Below are 22,264 nucleotides of genomic sequence, written 5' to 3'. Positions count from 1 at the left end.
GGTATATGGGGATAAGAGGGCCCAAATCTTCCTACTCAAAGCATCATCCTTCATGCCATTCGGAATAATCACATCCACTCACTTCCACATGCAAAGCCGCACTGTCGCGCAGAACTGCCGTGCACCATCTGGATATAGGGCTGTACTCTCTATCAACATAAAATTATTCTTACAAATTAAATCTTGTTAAACTGTGAGGAACCAGTGCAGCAAGTGCATAGGTGTTCTATAAAAGTCTATAAAAAAGGAATGGATGCTTCAGCTTTATAATTATTGAAAAAGGTGAAGTTTAAAAAAAGTAGTCATCTTTATGACTATACTGTACACAATGTCCTTAGAATTCTATAAAATGCAAAAGACAAAAATACACACTTTATCCACCATAATTCCTTTCGTCTCAATATGATCCATGATTCCGAAACCTAATTGGCCGATATTATGGTCTTGTTCAATGAAATGTTTAGACACTGGAAGAGCCACTTTTTGTGGATGGATGATTTGTGATTATTCAGATGAATTCTGCATTCATTGGTAGTCTCCCCTACATAGTATAGACAGGAAAACACACAAATTACGTATTCCGATCTACACGTATATCTGCCCTTAATTTTGTATTTCCGACCGGTACGGGGGGAGGGGGGTGTGGGGTCGGTTGTGTACAAAGGTGTGACCTTTTATGATACTGTTACAATGGCTACACTCCAAACATGGAAAATGCCATATTTTTGGTGGATGTAGGTAGGTTTTTTGTTCTTTGATCTATGGTACTTCTCACATCTATTGTAACCAACAGATCCTTCACGTTTTTTCCTCTATATGCCATAATGGGAGGTTCCATTAAATTAGTGGTTATTTTGACTAGGTTCCAATCATAGATCCGAAGACTATTCTTTAAAAATCATTTGTAATGCTGTTTCCAAGTATAGCATTAAAATGTATGTGCTCTGTGTAAGAAAACAGTTATGGCTGAAGTTGCACAAAACTTAGGAGTACCAAAGTCATTTGCCGATCATTGCGGATTAAGCATTATAGCCGCAGACAGTTCCGACACTGCAAGTCCAGGAGAGTGTCCCTTGCCAGGTGACGATGGTTTAAAAGAGGGACAAAGTACTTTTTAAAAAAGCCATGCAGGGAGTATGTTTATTTTCCCTAGGTTCAGGGTGACCAGTGTTGTGCCTATTGCTGCTGACCACTTTGCCCAGTTGGAGTCAGTGGGATGCTTGCCGATTCATATACTTTAGCAACTGCTTGCCTATGTGGTTATTCTCACCCAGGCCGATCTGCTCCACCACCACATTGTAACATGAGACTTGACAGGAGGAGATGTGGTGGAAGCAACACTGTGGATGCAGGTTGGCTGCCAAAAGCGGACCAGGAGAAGGACTTGTTCCCATTGGGAATGCTGGTCAGTTGTATTTCCCCAAAGAGTCATTGGCTTCAAAAGTGTTTAATTGCCCTTGACATTTTAATCCTTCAGAACTTTCACATGGCTGTTTTGTTTGCCTGCTTTGTGGAGAAAAAAAACTCCATACAGGACTTGCTTGCATAGATCATGCAGCCGAACTTGAATTTTGGGCCCATCACGCCCACAATGTCAGTGCCATCAACAGAGCACAAAGCAGACATGGGCCTGGCTGTTCTTCGGGAGGTATATCACCTCTGCTCTTCATTGCTGCTGCCACCACACCTTCTTTGATGTGGACTTAACAACCCTATCCAGCTCCCAGGCTCTGTCTAGCACACAATGTCCTCAGAATCCTCACTCTTTGCTACTTTTATAATGGTGGTCTCCTTGCCCATCCTCCCCTGCTCTTCATTCGCCTTTACCATCACTGCTCCCACTGCCAATGTTGTGACTATGGGTTCTACTATTACTACCACCAACAACGCAATGAATGGGGTCCTCAGCCTCCTGAACCTCTTCAGTGCAGCCCAAATGGTGACTACTCCCATACAAGTCATCAACAGGGAGACATAACCATTTTTCATAGGGTGTAGTTTGGTTTTATTGCCACTTTGTAGGAAACAAGCATGGTGCCCCATTAGAAAGGGAAGGGTCAATGAAGACAGACAAGACTCCTCTGAAAGCTGTCTGGAACTGTAAAGAGGAGGAGCATTAGGAATGTAGTGATCCCTGACAAGTCCGTCACAAGTCACTTCCACATCATCCTGCTGTGAGAGGAGGAGCAAGTCATCTGGTCCACAATATCTTCTTTCGCCTCAAATGTGGCTACCACATTTGAGGGGGTACCACAGTCTGCTACCATTACTTCTGGCCTGGTGGCTGATGTGGCTACTACCCACATTCTAGCTCTGGGTCTTTTGTCTGGAACCCTTCCATATCCCTGATATTTTTAGGTCTAAAGGTACACAGCCACAAAAAGTATGTTAGTGAATCTGTGATTGAAAATCTGGCTTCTGGAACTTAAAGTCAAAATGCACAATACAATGTCCTCATCTTCCCACAAACACTTAAACTACTGCTATTGACAGTTGACTTTAGAAATAATTCAGTTTCAGTACCGCAAACAGATTTGAGCCTAATGTCTTGTGAATTTAACCACTTCAGCCCCGCTAGGTGAAACCCCCTTCATGACCAGAGCACTTTACACTTCGGCACTACACTACTTTCACCGTTTATTGCTCGGTCATGCAACTTACCACCCAAATGAATTTTACCTCCTTTTCTTCTCACTAATGGAGCTTTCATTTGGTGGTATTTCATTGCTGCTGGCATTTTTACTTTTTTTGTTATTAATCAAACTGTAACGATTTTTTTGCAAAAAAATGACATTTTTCACTTTCAGCTGTAAAATTTTGCAAAAAAAACGACATCCATATATACATTTTTCACCAAATTTATTGATCTACATGTCTTTGATAAAAAAAAAATGTTTGGGCAAAAAAAAAAAAATGGTTTGGGTAAAAGTTATAGCATTTACAAACTATGGTACAAAAATGTGAATTTCCGCTTTTTGAAACAGCTCTGACTTTCTGAGCACCTGTCATGATTCCTGAGGTTCTACAATGCCCAAACAGTAGAAAAACCCCACAAATGACCCCATTTCGGAAAGTAGACACCCTAAGGTATTCGCTGATGGGCATAGTGAGTTCATAGAACTTTTTATTTTTTGTCACAAGTTAGCGGAAAATGATGATGATTTTATTTTTTCTTACAAAGTCTCATATTCCACTAACTTGCGACAAAAAATAAAAAATTCTAGGAACTCACCATGCCCCTCACAGAATACCTTGGGGTGTCTTCTTGCCAAAATGGGGTCACTTGTGGGGTAGTTATACTGCCCTGGCAATTTAGGGGCCCAAATGTGTGAGAAGAACTTTGCAATCAAAATGTGTAAAAAATGACCGGTGAAATCCGAAAGGTGCACTTTGGAATATGTGCCCCTTTGCCCACCTTGGCAGCAAAAAAGTGTGACACATCTGGTATCGCCGTACTCAGAAGTTGGGGAATGTGTTTTGGGGTGTCATTTTACATATACCCATGCTGGGTGAGAAAAATATCTTGGTCAAATGCCAACTTTGTATAAAAAAATGGGAAAAGTTGTCTTTTGCCAAGATATTTCTCTCATCCAGCATGGGTATATGTAAAATGACACCCCAAAACACATTCCCCAACTTCTCCTGAGTACGGCGATACCACATGTGTCACACTTTTTTGCCGCCAAGGTGGGCAAAGGGGCACACATTCCAAAGTGCACCTTTCTGATTTTGCAGGCCATTTTTTTACACATTTTGATTGCAAGGTACTTCTCACACATTTGGGCCCCTAAATTGCCAGGGCAGTATAACTACGCCACAAGTGACCCCATTTTGGAAAGAAGACACCCCAAGGTATTCCGTGAGGGGCATGGCGAGTTCCTAGAATTTTTTATTTTTTGTCACAAGTTAGCGGAAAATGATGATTTTTATTTTTTTTCCTCTTTTTTCCTTACAAAGTCTCATATTCCACTAACTTGCGACAAAAAATAAAAAATTCTAGGAACTCGCCATGCCCCTCACGGAATACCTTGGGGTGTCTTCTTTCCAAAATGGGGTCACTTGTGGCGTAGTTATACTGCCCTGGCAATTTAGGGGCCCATATGTGTGAGAAGTACTTTGCAATCAAAATCTGTAAAAAATGACCGGTGAAATCCAAAAGGTGCACTTTGGAATATGTGCCCCTTTGCCCACCTTGGCATCAAAAAAGTGTCACATGTGGTATCGCCGTACTCAGGAGAAGTTGGGCAATGTGATTTGGGGTGTCATTTTACATATACCCATGCTGGGTGAGAGAAATATCTTGGCAAAAGACAACTTTTCCCATTTTTTTATACAAAGTTTGCATTTGACCAAGATATTTTTCTCACCCAGCATGGGTATATGTAAAATGACACCCCAAAACACATTGCCCAACTTCTCCTGAGTACGGCGATACCAGATGTGTCACACTTTTTTGCTGCCAAGGTGGGCAAAGGGGCACATATTCCAAAGTGCACCTTTCAGATTTTGCAGGGCATTTTTTACACATTTTGATTGCAAAGTTCTTCTCACACATTTGGGCCCCTAAATTGCCAGGGCAGTATAACTACCCCACAAGTGACCCCATTTTGGAAAGAAGACACCCCAAGGTATTCCGTGAGGGGCATGGCGAGTTCCTAGAATTTTTTATTTTTTGTCGCAAGTTAGTGGAATATGAGACTTTGTAAGGAAAAAAGAGGAAAAAAAATAAATCATCATTTTCCGCTACATTGTGACAAAAAATAAAACATTCTAGGAACTCGCCGTGCCCCCCACGGAATACCTTGGGGTGTCTTCTTTCCAAAATGGGGTCACTTGTGGCGTAGTTATACTGCCCTGGCAATTTAGGGGCCCAAATGTGTAAGAAGTACCTTGCAATCAAAATGTGTAAAAAATGGCCTGCGAAATCCGAAAGGTGCCCCTTTGCCCACCTTGGCTGCAAAAAAGTGTCACACGTGTGGTATCTCCGTACTCAGGAGAAGTTGGGCAATGTGTTTTGGGGGGTCATTTTACATATACCCATGCTGGGTGAGAGAAATATCTTGGCAAAAGACAACTTTTCCCATTTTTTTATACAAAGTTGGCATTTGACCAAGATATTTCTCTCACCCAGCATGGGTATATGTAAAATGACACCCCAAAACACATTCCCCAACTTCTCCCGAGTACGGCGATACCACATGTGTGACACTTTTTTGCAGCCTAGATGCGCAAAGGGGCCCAAATTCCTTTTAGGAGGGCATTTTTAGACATTTGGATCCCAGACTTCTTCTCACACTTTCGGGCCCCTAAAAAGCCAGGGCAGTATAAATACCCCACATGTGACCCCACTTTGAAAGAAGACACCCCAAGGTATTCAATGAGGGGCCTGGCGAGTTCCTAGAATTTTTTTTTTTTTGCATAAGTTAGCGGATATTGATTTTTTTTGTTTTTGTTTTTTTCTCACAAAGTCTCACTTTCCGCTAACTTAGGGCAAAAATTTCAATCTTTCATGGACTCGCCATGCCCCTCACGGAATACCTTGGGGTGTCTTTCCGAAATGGGGTCACATGTGGGGTATTTATACTGCCCTGGCTTTTTAGGGGCCCTAAAGCGTGAGAAGAAGTCTGGAATATAAATGTCTAAAAATGTTTACGCATTTGGATTCCGTGAGGGGTATGGTGCGTCCATGTGAGATTTTATTTTTTGACACAAGTTAGTGGAATATGAGACTTTGTAAGAAAAAACAAAAACAAACAAAAAATTTCCGCTAACTTGTGCCAAAAAAAATGTCTGAATGGAGCCTTACCAGGGGGGGGGTGATCAATGACAGGGGGGTGATCACCCATATAGACTCCCTGATCACCCCCCTGTCATTGATCACCCCCCCTGTAAGGCTCCATTCAGACATCCGCATGATTTTTTACGGATCCATGGATACATGGATCGGATCCACAGAACACATGCGGACGTCTGAATGGAGCCTTACAGGGGGGTTATCAATGACAGGGGGTGATCAGGGTAATCAGGGTGATCACCCCCCTGTCACTGATCACCCCCCCTGTAAGGCTCCATTCAGACATCCGCATGATTTTTTACGGATCCATGGATACATGGATCGGATCCACAGAACGCATGCGGACGTCTGAATGGAGCCTTACAGGGGGGTTATCAATGACAGGGGGTGATCAGGGTAATCAGGGTGATCACCCCCCCGTCACTGATCACCCCCCCTGTAAGGCTCCATTCAGACATCCTCATGATTTTTACGGATCCATGGATACATGGATCGGATCCGTAAAAATCATGCGGACGTCTAAATGGAGCCTTACAGGGGGGTGATCAATGACAGGGGGTGATCAATGACAGGGGGTGATCAGGGAGTGTATATGGGTGATCACCCGCCTGTCATTGATCACCCCCCTGTAAGGCTCCATTCAGACGTCCGTATGCTTTTTGCGGATCCGATCCATGTATCCGTGGATCCGTAAAAATCATACGGACGTCTGAACGGAGCCTGACAGGGGGGTGATCAATGACAGGGCGGTGATCAATGACAGGGGGGTGATCAGGGAGTTTATATGGGGTGATCAGGGGTTTATAAGGGGTTAATAAGTGACGGGGGGGGGGGTGTAGTGTAGTGTAGTGTGGTGTTTGGTGGGACTGTACTGACCTACCTGAGTCCTCTGGTGGTCGATCCTAACAAAAGGGACCACCAAAGGACCAGGTAGCAGGTATATTAGACGCTGTTATGAAAACAGCGTCTAATATACCTGTTAGGGGTTAAAAAATTCGGATCTCCAGCCTGCCAGCGAGCGATCGCCGCTGGCAGGCTGGAGATCCACTCGCTTACCTTCCGTTCCTGTGCGCGCGCGTTCACAGGAAATCTCGCGTCTCGCAAGAAGACGCGTATATGCGTCCAGGAGGAGTAAAGCAACCACCTCCCGGACGCATATACGCGTACAGCGGTCGGGAGGTGGTTAAATATGCAGATTCAGAAAAAAAAAAAATTATAAAAAAATTAAAGGGTAAAACACGTTGTCAACCTATTATACAACTATTTCTCGACAGACCAATCCACCCTCATTCACAGCCCAACACCGAATAATGTTCTGCAAGGGTACCTCCCTGCCTGCTGCAGCACAGATTGGCTTAAAGGTTGACAGATAGCCGGGATGTGCCAATCAGGAAAGACCCTCCACTACTTCCTCTGTCATGTGAGCATCCTTCCTCCCTAGTGCTTTTTTTCACCGATGTGTGCAGTAAAATGTAGCTGCACGCCGTTTTACTAGATTAGTCTGAAAAGGACAAAAACGTTCTAACGTTTGTAAAGAATCTGCTTCACTACAAACTGGTTTGCTTAAAATACACGTACATTGTGTGGATAAAACATTTGCTCTTCATGAAAACAGTATATAATTCATCAAAACAATTCGATAATATTAATTTCTACCACAAGGACTTAAAATTATAATCTTTGGAGAGGATCATGGTAGCACCTGTATTATTGAAACCTCCGAAATTTATTTTAGGTGTCTCCTGTTGCAACTGCAAAAGTGCCCAGACCATGCTGCCCAGAAGAGTTCAGCGTGAGAGAAAGATACTGCATACCCCATAATCCAAGTATTTAAAAAGGCAGCACACCACAACGGAGGTCAAGTAAATGAGTATACTACTAAGCTGCACAACTTGAATCTACTCACGCCAGAAGGAAAGGTTTACTTTCCAGAAAGAACAGTGCAAGAGCCAAAAAGGTTTCTCATGAAAAATGTAGCACTACACATGACATACATGGGACTTGTTGGCCGATTGAGGTTTATCCATTAGCATAGGAGCCTGAGAAATGTACCAGTTTCCCATGGATCCCTTCTATAGGCAGGAGCTCCATAGTAGACACTATGCAGCAGCCTGTCATTCTCAATGAGAGGGGGGTGCCACATACAAGCTCTGGATCCTCTGATCAATGCTGGAGGGAGCCGGAACATACCTGGAAGTGCGAGCTTTAAATAACACTTGGGATACCATGATCAATGTCCATGACCAACCGGCATTGTCGCTGGTCATGGACCTGAGCTGTGAGTGTCTGCTATATGAAACAGCAGCTATGGTGCCCACTCTTCTCCAAAGAGGGCACCATCGAAGGTGTAAAAAAAAAAAAAAAAAAAAAAAAAAAAAAAAAAACAAACACAAAAAACTTTATTTACCCAAAAAGGACATGCAATGTTTCGGCTCTATACAGGAGCCTTCCTCAAGGCTCGAGGAAGGCTCCTGTATAGAGCCGAAACGTTTCTTTTTTACCTTCTGGAGTGTTGCCCTTTTTTACATTCTTTATCTATTTGGATTGGCTTATATTCATATTGGGCCAGCTGCACCCTTTTGTCTATACCAGTGACGGTGCTGCTGTATGTAATATATATATATATATATATATATATATATATATATATATATATATATATATATATATATATATATATATATATATATATATATATATATATATACACATATACACACACACACACACACACACACACACACACATATACAGTCAGTGCCGCCATTTTACGTATTCACATACATATACGCAAAAATTGGACTGCACTCCAAGCAATTCTTTGAAAAAAAAATCTGTTTATTCACCCATCAATGGCAAAGCGACGTTTCGGCTCCAACTGAGCCTTTCTCCGCTTGAGAAAGGCTCAGTTGGAGCCGAAACGTCGCTTTGCCATTGATGGGTGAATAAACACAGATTTTTTTCAAAGAATTGCTTGGAGTGCAGTCCAATTTTTGCATCTTCATTACTGGGTAAGCACCTGCTGCCGTACTTGGATTTTGCACCCATTTTTTACGCTATATTTGGAAGGTGGTGCCGCCTGTTTTTTTTTTTCATAAATATAGGGTCAGTTGGGTCAACTTTTTTTCTTGGTACCATTTGAGGTTACAGCTAGATTCTTCACGCTTCAATTTGAGGGGAAGAGAGGAGATCAAAAAACAGCAATTCTGGCATTGGATTCCTTTTACAGTGTTTACTTCGTAGGATAAAGTAATATAATATATAAAGCAGAGTATGTATGTGTGCGTTTGTGTGTCCGCCGAAGGAATCCATACCGTCGCATTTACAATCACGAAATTTGGCACACAGGTACACCAGGTGTCCGGGGAGGCTTTAGACCAGGTCTCAGCTCTCTAGGACGTACCATTCCTGAGATAGTCCGCCAAAAAATGCATTAGCCACTAGAAGCTTGGTCACATGGCCCTTATCAGCCAATAGAAGCTTGCAGGTCCTCCAGCCTCCACATACAGTTTTACTCCAGGTTTCCATAACAAGCCAGCCATTTTTCTTCACTGTAGGAGAGCTTTAAAAGGAAATCTGTCACAAGGATAATTGCTATTGAAGTAAAGCCATGGCCTAATGGCACTTAGTACCTTATTGCCTTTGTTCCAGCAATAAATGTTTTTATCCCCTGAAAATTCAGTTTGGTATGCAAATGAGCCAGTAATGTGCCAAGAGGGGGCATCACACTTGCAGGAAGGAGCCCAGACACGTCCCCTGCCACAATGTGCCCACTCTCAAAAGACTTAAAACACGCCCCCAGGTCCCATTAAGCCATGCCCCTGATCTGTTAGGCCACACCCCCTCCTACTCCTGAGCTGACGGATTGAAAAAAAAAAAAAAAAAAAAAAAGGGAAAAAAACTAACAAAAAAAAAAAAAAACAACTTCTGTCAGCTGCAGGGGTGGGAGGGAGGGTGACTTTCTCCCTGCAGCTTACACTCAGTTAGCACTGTGCTGCTGTCTTAGGCTTAATTCAGACATCCGTAGTGCATTGCACATCCGCAATGCACACTGGAAGATCGGGGCCGCACTCCAGAAAAGATGTTTAAAAGGAGACGCCCTCAACCCAGTTAGGCTATGCCCCCTCCCACTCCTCAGCCGACTGAGATAGAAAAAAAAAAATTGAAGAAAAATAAATAAAAAATAAAATAAAAATCAACTTCTAGGTTGTGATAAGCCACGCCCCAATCTGGTTAGGCCACACCCACTCCACTCAGCAGACCGGGTTTGAAAAAAATGAAGGTAAAAATCAACTTCTGTCAGCTGCAGAGGTGGGACAGAACAGTGCTGCTGTCTTAGAGTGAGCTGTTCAAAAGGACACGCTTACGATCCAGTGAAGACCACCGTTAAGGGGGCGGGCCCCTGTGGAGGTTACTGTCAAAGGGGTGGTATGCTGTGAAAGTCAGTTAAAGGGGAAGGCTGCTGTAAAAGGTCAAAGTTAAGGTGGTGGGCTGCTGTGGAGGTCCAATTTTAAAGGGACTGGGAACTGTGGGGGGGGGGGGGGGCTGTAGATGTCACTGTTGTAGTGGATAGTGTTGATATCTTTTAACAACACACAAACATTAAATTAAATAGATTAAATATGCCCGAGGGAAGCCGGGTCCTTCAGCTAGTAGATAGATATTTTTTTTAGATACAGCAATTATAAATTATGGTCATGTAAATTAAGAGTATATTAAAAATCCATTAAAGTATTTTTTGGGTCACTGTATGAGATCTAACTCTGCAATACTTCTCATTAAACCCTGCCTGCCATAAGACATACAGAACACATTGCGATTGCTTCTTGAACAATAGACAGATGGAGGGGACTTTTGATAAGAGTTGCTATTGACCAAGGTTATCGGAGGTATTAATGGGTTGGATCAGTGTTTCAGCCAATCCTGGTCACCGTATGCAGGTGACCACTGTGCAACACCGCTCGCACCTGCCATGCATGAAGTGGGCCAGGCTCCATACATTCTCTTATGGTTAATGATATACATGTACACATTTGATATTTCCTTTAAAAATTGATTTAAGAAAAAAAAGATTCAGTGTTGAAGATTCAAAGTGAATCAACAAAAATATGCCCATCTATAATGATCATCATCATTACTATAAGTAGTAGCAGTCATATGTTATAGGTTAATAAAAAAGCTAATTAAATGTATAATTTTTTAAAGAACGTGTACCATTTCTTGCCAATAGGCAAAATATCAGATTTTGTTTTAATTATTTTGTGTTCTACATACTTGCATAGCTGTTACGGTTGGAAAAAAGACAAAAGTCCAATCAAGTCCAACCTGTAATCCTGCCGCATCAATCCACGGATCGATCCCTGGATCAATGTCCATCTTCCTTTTAAAAAGGGGTTGGGCCAAAGGGAAAGTGTGTGTAGAACAAGATTTCTATACATTGTCATAAGCCTCCATGTTATTTTGAATTAAAAAGTAATCTAAACTTTTTTTGAAGCCATCTACCGCATTTGCTTTGACCAGCTCATGCGGCAGGCTATTCGAGAAATTACAGATTTTACTGTAAAGAATTCTTGTTGCCACTTCTGACCATCTTTTTCTCCAGGCATAGGGAGTGGCACCTCGTTTGTTGAGGGGTTTTAACACAGAATCACTTCCCTTGACATTTTTTGTATGGTGTGAGAATATATATATATATATATATATATATATTATATATACACACACATACATATATATATACACACACATATATATATATTTATTTGTACAGGTTAATCATGCTCCCCCTTAGACGTTTTTTTCAAGGCTAAACAAGAAAATACTTTTTTGTGTGCATGAGCCCTCAGAGGGTGTAATCCATTTGGACCTGAGGCCTTGTTCACCTTTTTTTTAGCACATTAAGGACCCTATCAGCCAGGCAGGCAAGTTGTTTGAGGTCTTTACACCAGTGGCACCAACCTCATGAGAAGCTCTCTTTTGTATATACAGAGGGGGAAAACAAAAAACAAAAACAAAAACACACACACACACACACACACACACACACACACAATTTAGGAGCTCTGACTTCTCTTGATCCCCAGTGATCAACAGCAACAGTTACCGGCATTTAGTGGCCCTATAGGTTCTGACTTTTTATTTACATTTATGTATTTGAAGAAAGCTTTTTTTTCTTCCTTTCCTTGGCCACCTGTATTTCATTGTGCATTTTCGCTGATTTTATTACCCCTTACATGATTTATGCATGAGGATATAGATATATATATATATATATATATATATATATATATATATATATATATATATATACATATACACACACACACACACACACATAAAAAATAAATGCAGATTTGTTTTTAATCTGGTCGCCCATTTGTTAAAGAAAAAATTCTGAATAATGTGCTTACTGTTCCCTTGCATTTCCTTTCCTAAAACCACTCAATAAATCAAACTTTGGAGTGCCTCTTCAATGCACTTGGGCAAAACTAACTGTCAGACAGTTCTCCAATCCTGCTGCACAAAATGAAAAGTGACCCTGCTGTTGATAGCAACTTAACATTTAGAATGCTAAGAAAATGCTCTAATGCACTTTGATGAACTAATTCAACTACAAATTAACTTAACTTTAAATTGGGAGGGTAAAACAGGTCAACTTCTAAAGTGCTTGGCTTTCTTTTACGACTTGGCTGAAAGGAAGACATAGATTTCAAAGTTACAAGAGTTTCTCTTACACTTAACAGACTTTTAAATAAGTAATTGATTTATACCTTTGTTGGAAATGTTCTGCAATTTAAATGAAGCTTCATCTGAAAAATCTGTTATCGAGCAATGTTTTTTGAAAATGCTTTGAGAGATCTTGACTGATAAAGCTAGCACATACCGTGTGCTTTACAGTGCATACATTACTATTAAGAGTCCTGTAATGCACAATATAATTATCTACTTTTTAATTAGATACTTAATAGAAAGATCTTTATACAGAACAGTAAGCTAAAGACATTGCCTCCCAGCATTTCATATCACTGAAGATCTTAATTTCCCTTGCCAGGCTGACTATAAATACATAGTATTTTTATTCAAGCTTTATACGATACAGTTGTATGCAAATATACACTTCATTGCCTTGGTTTTACACTTCTAAAAGGATCCAATACGTAGCAAAGTCTTTATGGACCTACAGTCAAAATAGGTGGAAGAAAAACAAACACACTTGGCTCTAGACACCAAAGTTCAGAAAGCGCTAGGGTTTTGGCAGGGCAGTCTCCCCATCACTACAGGGGCCTTGAATACAATGAAATAGTCACCTCAGTGGAGAGGAAAGTAATTAAAAGGTTATTCCGGTTATAACAAGTTATCCTCTATCCATGGGATAAAGGATCACTATCAGATCAGGTGGGGTCTAAGATAAGAGCTCTACAGGGCCCTGTACCTTGTGGAGTTCCATAGAAATGAATGGAAGCAGCAGGGTGCTTTTCCATCAAGCAGCTCCTTCCTTTTCAGGAGGACACAGAGTATGGGGTGTCTTCATTCTCATGATCAGTGGGGGTCCCAGCAGTAAGACCCCCACCAATCTGATAGTTATCCCCTACTAACAAGTCTGGCCTATTCAAAAGGGCTTGAGTATGCAATACAGGTCTGATATACTGCCACTGTAACCTCAAAAACAATACATGCTCCCTGCTAAGGTAGTCTGGTACATGAAAATCATTCAGTTTTAGGCCTCATGCACACAAGCATATCCAGTTTTGCAATCTGCAGCTTGCATAATGGCTGAGTGCATCCTGCATTTTCCCCTTCCACTGACCAAGATAATTTAAAATATATATTTTTTTGCAGATGGAAAAGATAGCCATGTGCATGAGGCTGCTTATACAGACTACCATATTCAAGATTCAATTCTAGCAAGTTGAAACATCACAGAACAAGTGGCGCAATGCAGACCACTCTGTTGCTGCAAGTCCAGGGGGGTGCACAGAAAAAAGGTCATTGGCTGAAATGCAATCTCATGAGCATGACCAGCACCCTGTGCAAGCCACTATACTTTATAAAGTATTTCAGAAGGAAATGTATCATTTGTGCCATGCAGGCAGCATGTGTTATTTAACCCAAATGCATTGCCTTCACAATATGCTTCCATTTTTGCTGACCATCTTGCACAGATGGAGCTGGCAGGGAGACGGCCAGCAGGAGGTTTGCTGCTCTATGCACTTTAGCTATTGATTGGCTGCGTGACTGCTCTAGCCCGGGTCGATCAGCATTAACTCCGCATGGCACCAATTCACCTTGCACATATGATAGGAGGGAAGGGGAGCAATCCACTGCCCTGGTTTTATTAGGGACAAGAGGAGGTGGGTAAGCGGCTGGTGTGGGAAAAAGGTGAAGGTGTCAGTAGGACCTGGCCTTCTTGCTGTGGTTCTTACTCGCCACAAAAAACATTGACCTAGTGGGCCATGAAAGTCATGTAGTATCCCCGATATTAACTGCTGCTTTAGGCGTCGGTGGTGGCGTGCACCTTGGAGACAGCAACAACTGAAATGAGCAGCCCGTGGTCTGCCACGCGAGTTAGAGGAAGGAACGGCTTTTTGGAGTTATAAACGCCAACTAAGTATATCCCAGCAAAGATGAAACATGAGCAGTTATTTAAAGGCAGCAAAATTCACCAATGGTGTGACTGGGACTGCACGGCCAGCAATCTGGCTAGGTAAGAGTTAAGCATGTGCACTAGCCGATTTCTGGACATGTAGGAGTTGTTTCTTGGCCACACATTTTGTTATTGATGGCTGTCAGAGCGGAATAGTAGTCTGAGTGGGAGAAGCAGTAACTGATGACACTTTTGCACTTTATTGCGGCCAGGCTATTGCAAATGAGACCAGCAGATCGAGGACATGTGGTTACCATTTTTATTTTCCCACAGGAACTGGTGATATCACCCTTTGTGTTGCAATAGTCATAATACCTATGTTTGTGTTAATCATGCAGATCTGAAGGGTACTCTATTTATCCCTTGGAAGAGCACCTTAGACATAAGGAGTCTTATAGGCCAGTGATTGCTTACCTCTTGCACTCCAGCTGTGGTGAAACTACGACTCCCAGCATGCTCCATTAATTTCTATGGGGTTCTGAAAACAGCCAAGCAAGTATGCATCTTGGGAGTTTTAGTTTTACTACAGCTTGAGTGCCAGGAGTTAGCCATTGTAGATCTAGCACGCATGCTCCGCTGGAATTGTGGGGAAAAGAAAGGAATGCAAATGAGCTCTTAAGCTCTTCCTCTAATTCCACCATGTCTCTAGGCATTGAGACATGACTGATAATAAGCAAGCCAAGTCATGTCTCAAAACCTAGTTAAACGGTCAAAACACTGACTTATAGGGCAGCTGCATTACATCTCGTGGCATTAGAGGCAGAGCTTGCTCAGAGCTGATGTGCATTCCCTTCTTTTGTGCAGATCTTGCACACAGTCATGCTTTTTCTTCTGGCACTGTGGAAAATCACTGCCAGATGTGAGATTCTCACATAGAACTACTAGTTGAGCACAACTTCGGTCTGAAATGGTTTTGAGCCTGTGCCCATAGTATCAACAGCCTGACCAGTTCCTGAGGTCATCACTGTGGACGATGTGGGCTACATGTTGCTATTACTACCTAGGTAGCCTCTACTACCACTACAGCTGTGCATGGGGTCCCCCACCTCTCTGAGCCTCTTGCTTATGGCAGTCCAAACTAACCGTTCTCAAAACAAGTCATCAACAGGGAGACTTGAGTAACTTCCATAGTACATTGTGAGGTTTTTTTTATTGACTCTTAGGGGGCCCCACTACAAGGGAGCAGTGAAGACAGAGGAGGCTACTCAAAAGGCTTTTCTGGGGTTGCAAGTAGGAGGAGCAAAGGAAAAAAAAATGTAATGACCCCTGCCTCCAAGTCACAATGTCAGAACGTCACAGCCCATGGTGTACACTGTGACACTATTGCCATGTTTGCTGTTGCCGGTGGCAACATGTTGCTGTTTTGGCAGTGTAAGAGGTTTTGCTGTGTGCGCAGTGACTTGCTTGCCATGCATGCTGTTGCCTGCGGCAACCTGTTGCCTTTTGCTTGTGTGCGCAATTCCCCTTTAGTTGCCTCTTCCTTGTTTAGTTATATTGGGGTTAAATGTGTGTTATTGGTGTGGGTATGGTCGCTTTGGGCTATTTAGCTTCTGCTGGATGCCTGTAGCTCACTGTTCCTCCAGGCTTTGTGTGTGTGTGCTGGTGGTTCACTGCTCCCGGCTTAACCCTCTGTCCAGTGAGGGCCACCCTTGTCGTCATCAAGGTCTTCCTAGTTTCCCCTTCCCATCCCACCCTTTGTTGATGGTGTGGGTTTTATCCAGGGTGTATTTAGGTCTAGTGTGTTGCGACTGTCTGGTCTGTTTAGGTTGTTTTCAGCATGTCTGCTAGATATTCCCCTGTTGTATGTTATTCCCCTGTGAGGGGGCTGGTTTCCCGGAGGGGCAAACCATAAGCCTGTAGGCAGAGCTGCATGGGGGTCCAGGCAGTAACTGGTCTGCTGGTTTCCTGTATGCGTTGTTTGTGTTGTGCCAAGTTTGGTGTGTGGGCTCCAGTTTGTATGCATGGATTCCAGTCGTGGTGGCAGCGGCAGTTAAGCAAGTTTTCCAGTGTTTTACCTGCTGATCCAGTTGCTGCATAAGGTCATTTCCCTTCCTCCTGTTAGTAGGCAGCTGGATACTCCAGTTAGTCTGAGTCCATGAGGAACCGGTTGTCTCCTATTCCTGAATCCTAAGCCAGGGACCGTCAGGGTCATCAGGATCCAAGTTCCAGTGCATAAGCCCTCCCACCTTCAGGGTTCACCAATGTGGTCAGGAGGATCAGTGTCAGGATTAGGGCGGCTGTAGATTGTGGCCGGCTCCAGTCAGTCGAGTGGACTAGTAACCTGTTCTCACTACACGGTGGGTAGTTCCACCCACTCTCTACCGTGACCGACTCGAAAGTGACATCCACAACATTCTGCTGCATCGGGAGAAGTGAGCCATCCAGTCAATTATTTTATTTCTTTGTCCTCAATAATAATGTTAAGGCTTTTGGAAGCCAGGAAGAACTGTGGTCCACCTCTACTACCATTGGCCAGATTATAGTGCTATTTGCACTACTAACCATATTCTGACACTCAGATAAGGCATGGATCTTAGTTTTTCATTTAGTAAGAATATTGTAAAGAAGCACACATTCTCATATATTAATCTATGTTATTTAACTCGATCCTGACCAGTGACAATAGTATGGCACAGCAGGACGTGACTTGCCGCCCAGTGCCGTACTATTACGGCCCGCTGATCGGGTGGGTGCAGGAACTGTGCCCGCCCAATTAGCTTCAGGGGACTGGCTGTTACCGTTAGCCGGACCCCTGCTGTATGCACCGGCGAAAACAGATGCCGGCACATTAACCCCTTCTATGCCATGTTCAGTGATGACCGCAAAATAGAAAGGGTATGCTGCGGGTGAGGGAGCCCATCCCATCCAGTCTCTGTGTTGCTATGGCAGAAATAAAGTTTCTGTTTCCATGATTTTATTTATATTTTTTTAAAGTTACACATTAGTAGGGTTGAGCGAACATGAACAGTAAAGTTCATGTTCGTACCGAACTTTAGGATTTTTGGCCCCTGGCCCCGAATCTTTCAGTAAAAGTATAGGTTCGGTGTTCGCAGAGTTAAGTGCTTTTTGAAATGCTGCAGCCAAAACAAGAGTAACTCATTTGGCCATAGAGGCCATCACAGCCATGCCTACTAATGGCATGGCTGTGATTGGCCAGCACAGCATGTGACCCAGCCTCTATATAAGCTGGAGTCGCGTAGCACTGCACATCACTCTGCTGTTACTAGTGTAGTGAGAGGATGCTGCTGCTGTGAGGGAGAGAATGGGAAAGAATCTTTCATCATAAGTGCTTGTTAACTCAGCGATCTACATAGATTTAGTTTTGTGGGTGCAGTGCGCAATCTTTACCTTGCCCTGAGCCCAGTAACACAGAAAAATAAATTATCAGTCGATTAGTTAGGTGGGCAGCAGTGGCCATTTTAGGCAAGCTCCGTGCACCAGCACAGCATATATGCATTTGTGACATTCAAATCCAAGCTTGAAATACTGCAATAATTTTCTGGGTAAAAAAAAAATAAAAAAAACATTTTAGAAAATATGGGGAGAGTCAAATAAGGGATGTGGCCTCGGTGATGTTGCTGCTGGTGGAGCTCCTGTTGCAGGGAGAGGAAGTGGTAGATCTGTGCCAGCTACACGCACAAGTGAAACACCTTCCTCAGGTGAGCGTAGGCAACAGAACCTTCAGAGGTAATTGGTCGGGCCTAATGCAGCTCTACGAATGGTGAGGCAAGAACAAGTACAGGCGATAGTAGGTTGGGTTGCTGACAGTGCCTCCAGTTCCTTTACATTGTCTCTCACCCAGTCTCCTGCTGAAAGATCAGAGTTAGCACCTGTAGCCCATGGGCATCTGTCTTTCACCTCACCCCCTTACAAATCAGCCAAGCAGTCCGAGCCCCAAGTCATGCAGCAGTCTCTGCTTTTTGATGACTCTGATAGCAAAGTTTAAGGGCCATCCACCTATCCCTGTCCCAGAAGTGAGAGATTAAGTGCACCGATACCCAACCACTTATTTTTCAAGATGAGTACATGGGATGACGGCAAAACACAGGTGCCAACTGCTGTGGCTTTTGAAAGTGTGCAGACAGACCAGGAAGGTCTAAAACCTGTTTAGTTTGGAGGAAGAGGCGTTGGTCACACAAAGCCATCAGCACAGCAGAAGAGGGAGCAGGGTGCAAAAGCAGAGCGGCCATCCCCTAGACAGAGCGCCTGCTACTGCCCACCGCAGCAAGGGACCAAGCACACCAAAGCCAGCTCCAAGGAGTTCTCTGGCGTGGAAGTTCTTCAGACAACGTGCTGACGACAAGACGCGAGTGGTTTGCACGCTGTGCAATCAGCCTGAAGCGAGGCATAAACGTTAACCTGAGCACAGCCTGCACGACCAGGCATCTAAGTGCCAAACACAAGCTGCAGTGGAGAAGTCACCTCAAAAACCACCTCCTGCTTCCTCTTCTGCTGCAGTCTTTGCCTCTTCATCCACCTCTGGAGCGACAGTGGCACCTGCCACCGTGCAAACAGAGGATCTGCCTGCAACACCACCACTTGGGTCACCAAGCATCTCCACAATGTCCCACAGAAGCGTTCAGGTCTCCATTTTGGAAGTACCCTTCTACCCACCCACCCACAATTCCTGGCCTTTGAAATGCTGTAATTACATCTGGTGGAGACAGCTTTAAAAGCCTTATGGCGGTGGCTGTCCCACAGTACGTCGTGCCCAGCCGCCACCACTTTTCCAGGCGAGCCATGCCTTCCCTGCATAACCAAAGGGAAAATGTATCAGGTGTGCACTGCACAACACAATCTGTGGCAAGGTCCACCCAACTACGGATTTGTGGACCAGTAAGCACTATCAGGGACATTATATCTCCCTAACAGCACACTGGGTAAATGCAGTAAAGGATTGCAGGGCGCTTCAGTTTTCCTCCTTTTGCTTCATCCTCCTACTCAGTTTTCTCATCCTCTACCTGCTGGCTCCTCATCTGGTCAGCACACCACCTTCCCCACCAACTTCAGCACAGCCAGTGGTAAACTACAGCAGGAAGTTTTAAAATTAATCTGTTTGGGGGACAAACCCCACACCGCTGTTGCCGGGCCTTGATAAACAGACCGATGAGTGGTTGGCAGGGAGGCTAAAGCCCGGCCTGGTTGTGTGCAAGAATGGGCAAAATCTCGTAGCCGCTCTGGGACTAGGCAGTTTGACACGCATACCTTGCCTGGCACATGACTGGTCCTCCATATGAGACCCGTGTTCCTTGTTGCGCTGTTTCGAGTACTCAAACAACATGGCCATTGCCGATAACGCCATTCTCAGCGTTCCTATCCCACTTCTATGCCTCCTTGAAAAACGCTTCTGGTGATGATGGAAGAGGGTGTGGCACAGGAGGAGGAGGAGGAGGAAGAGGGATAATTTCATAGGGTTTCCAGACAGTTATTCACAAGTGGCCCCTAGGGTGGGTTCCTGCACCCACAACCACCATGTACATAATTGTCCAGCCAGAGCACAGTTCTGGAGGATAACGAGGTAGGGCTGGAGGATGAGGAACCATGTTCACAGCACGGTGGCACCCAAACCAGCTCATGGTCATCACTGGTGTGTGGCTGAGGGCGATACAGAGGACAGATTATACACCTGCCACAGAGGACAACTTGTCGTTGCCTCTGGGCAGCCTGGCACACATGAGCAATTACATGCTGCAGTGTCTCCGCAATGACCGCTGAGTTGCCCACATTCTAACCTGCGCTGATTACTGGGTGGCCACCATGCTGGATCCCCATTACAAGGACAACGTACTGTCCTTAATCCAGTCACTTGAGCATGATAAGATGCGCGAGTACAAGCGCACGCTAGTAGACGTGCTGCTGGTGCCATTCCCACCTGACAGCAGGGGCACAGTAGAAGCACAAGTTGAAGGCAGAGTAGGAGGAAGAAGAGAAGAAGAGAAGAAGAGGTCACAAATCCAGCTGGAGCACGACCAGCACCTCAGAAGGCAGGGTTAGCATGGCCGAAATGTGGTAAAGCTTTGTCAGCACGCCACAACAACCAGCACCACCAGATATGGAACGTCTTAGCAGGAGGCAGGATTCCAGCAACATGGTGGAGCAGTTTGTGCGCACACACCTACACGTACTGAATGACTGGTATGCCCCCTTCAACTTCAGGGTCTACAAATTGGGCACATTGCCTCCTCAACCTCCTACTCTATATGGACCTCCTCCTCCTAGATCAAGATTATATATATATATATATATATATATATATATATATATATATATATATATATATATATATATATATATATACACACAGACGTGGACAAAATTGTTGGTACCCTTTGGTCAATGAAAGAAAAAGTCACAATGGTCACAGAAATAACTTTAATCTGACAAAAGTAATAATAAATTAAAATTCTATAAATGTTAACCAATGAAAGTCAGACATTGTTTTTCAACCATGCTTCAACAGAATTATGTAAAAAAATAAACTCATGAAACAGGCATGGACAAAAATGATGGTACCCCTAGAAAACACAGAACATAATGTGACCAAAGGGACATGTTAATTCAAGGTGTGTCCACTAATTAGCATCACAGGTGTCTACAACCTTGTAATCAGCCATTGGGCCTATATATATGGCTCCAGGTAATCACTGTGTTGTTTGGTGATATGGTGTGTACCACACTCGACATGGACCAGAGGAAGCAAAGGAAAGAGCTGTCTCAAGAGATCAGAAAGAAAATTATAGACAAGCATGTTAAAGGTAAAGGCTATAAGACCATCTCCAAGCAACTAGATGTTCCTGTGAGTACAGTTGCACATATTATTCATAAGTTTAAGATCCATGGGACTGTAGCCAACCTCCCTGGACGTGGCCGCAGGAGGAAAATTGATGACAAATCTAAGAGACGGATAATCCGAATGGTAACAAAAGAGCCTAGAAAGACTTCTAAAGAGATTCAAGGTGAACTTCATGCTCAAGGAACATCAGTGTCAGATCGCACCATCCGTCGTTGTTTGAGCCAAAGTGGACTACATGGGAGACGACCAAGGAGGACACCATTGTTGAAAACGAATCATAAAAAAGCAAGACTGGAATATGCCAAACTACATGTTGACAAGCCACAAAGCTTCTGGGAGAATGTCCTGTGGACAGATGAGACAAAAATCGAAGTTTTTGCCAAGGCACATCAGCTGTATGTTCACAGACGAAAAAATGAAGCATATCAAGAAAAGAACACTGTCCCTACTGTGAAACATGGAGGAGGCTCTGTTATGTTCTGGGGCTGCTTTGCTGCGTCTGGCACAGGGTGTCTTGAATCTGTGCAGGGTACAATGAAATCTCAAGACTATCAAGGAATTCTAGAGAGAAATGTACTAGCCAGTGTCAGAAAGCTTGGTCTCAGTCGCAGGTCATGGGTCTTGCAACAGGACAATGACCCAAAACACACCGCTAAAAACACCCAAGAATGGCTAAGAGGAAAAAATTGGACTATTCTAAAGTGGCCTTCTATGAGCCCTGACCTCAATCCTATTGAGCATCTTTGGAAGGAGCTGAAACATGCAGTCTGGAAAAGGCACCCTTCAAACCGGACACAACTGGAGCAGTTTGCTCATGAGGAGTGGGCCAAAATACCTGCTGAGAGGTGCAGATGTCTCATTGACAGTTACAGGAAGCGTTTGATTGCAGTGATTGCCTCAAAAGGTTGCGCAACAAAATATTAAGTTAGGGGTACCATCATTTTTGTCCATGCCTGTTTCATGAGTTTATTTTTTTACATAATTCTGTTGAAGCATGGTTGAAAAACAATGTCTGACTTTCATTGGTTAACAT

At 43.6% G+C, this 22,264-nt stretch overlaps 1 protein-coding gene across 4 annotated transcripts in view; it reads right to left on the bottom strand.

The window, feature by feature from the left end:
* Positions 1-22,264, bottom strand: part of STS (steroid sulfatase) — a 331,273-nt gene that overhangs the window by 99,619 nt on the left and 209,390 nt on the right. The window lies entirely within an intron of this gene.

The sequence above is a fragment of the Bufo gargarizans genome, chromosome 3, assembly GCF_014858855.1.
Source record: "Bufo gargarizans isolate SCDJY-AF-19 chromosome 3, ASM1485885v1, whole genome shotgun sequence".
In the NCBI taxonomy this organism is placed as follows: domain Eukaryota; kingdom Metazoa; phylum Chordata; class Amphibia; order Anura; family Bufonidae; genus Bufo; species Bufo gargarizans.
This window is presented reverse-complemented; position numbering and strand designations above follow the sequence as displayed.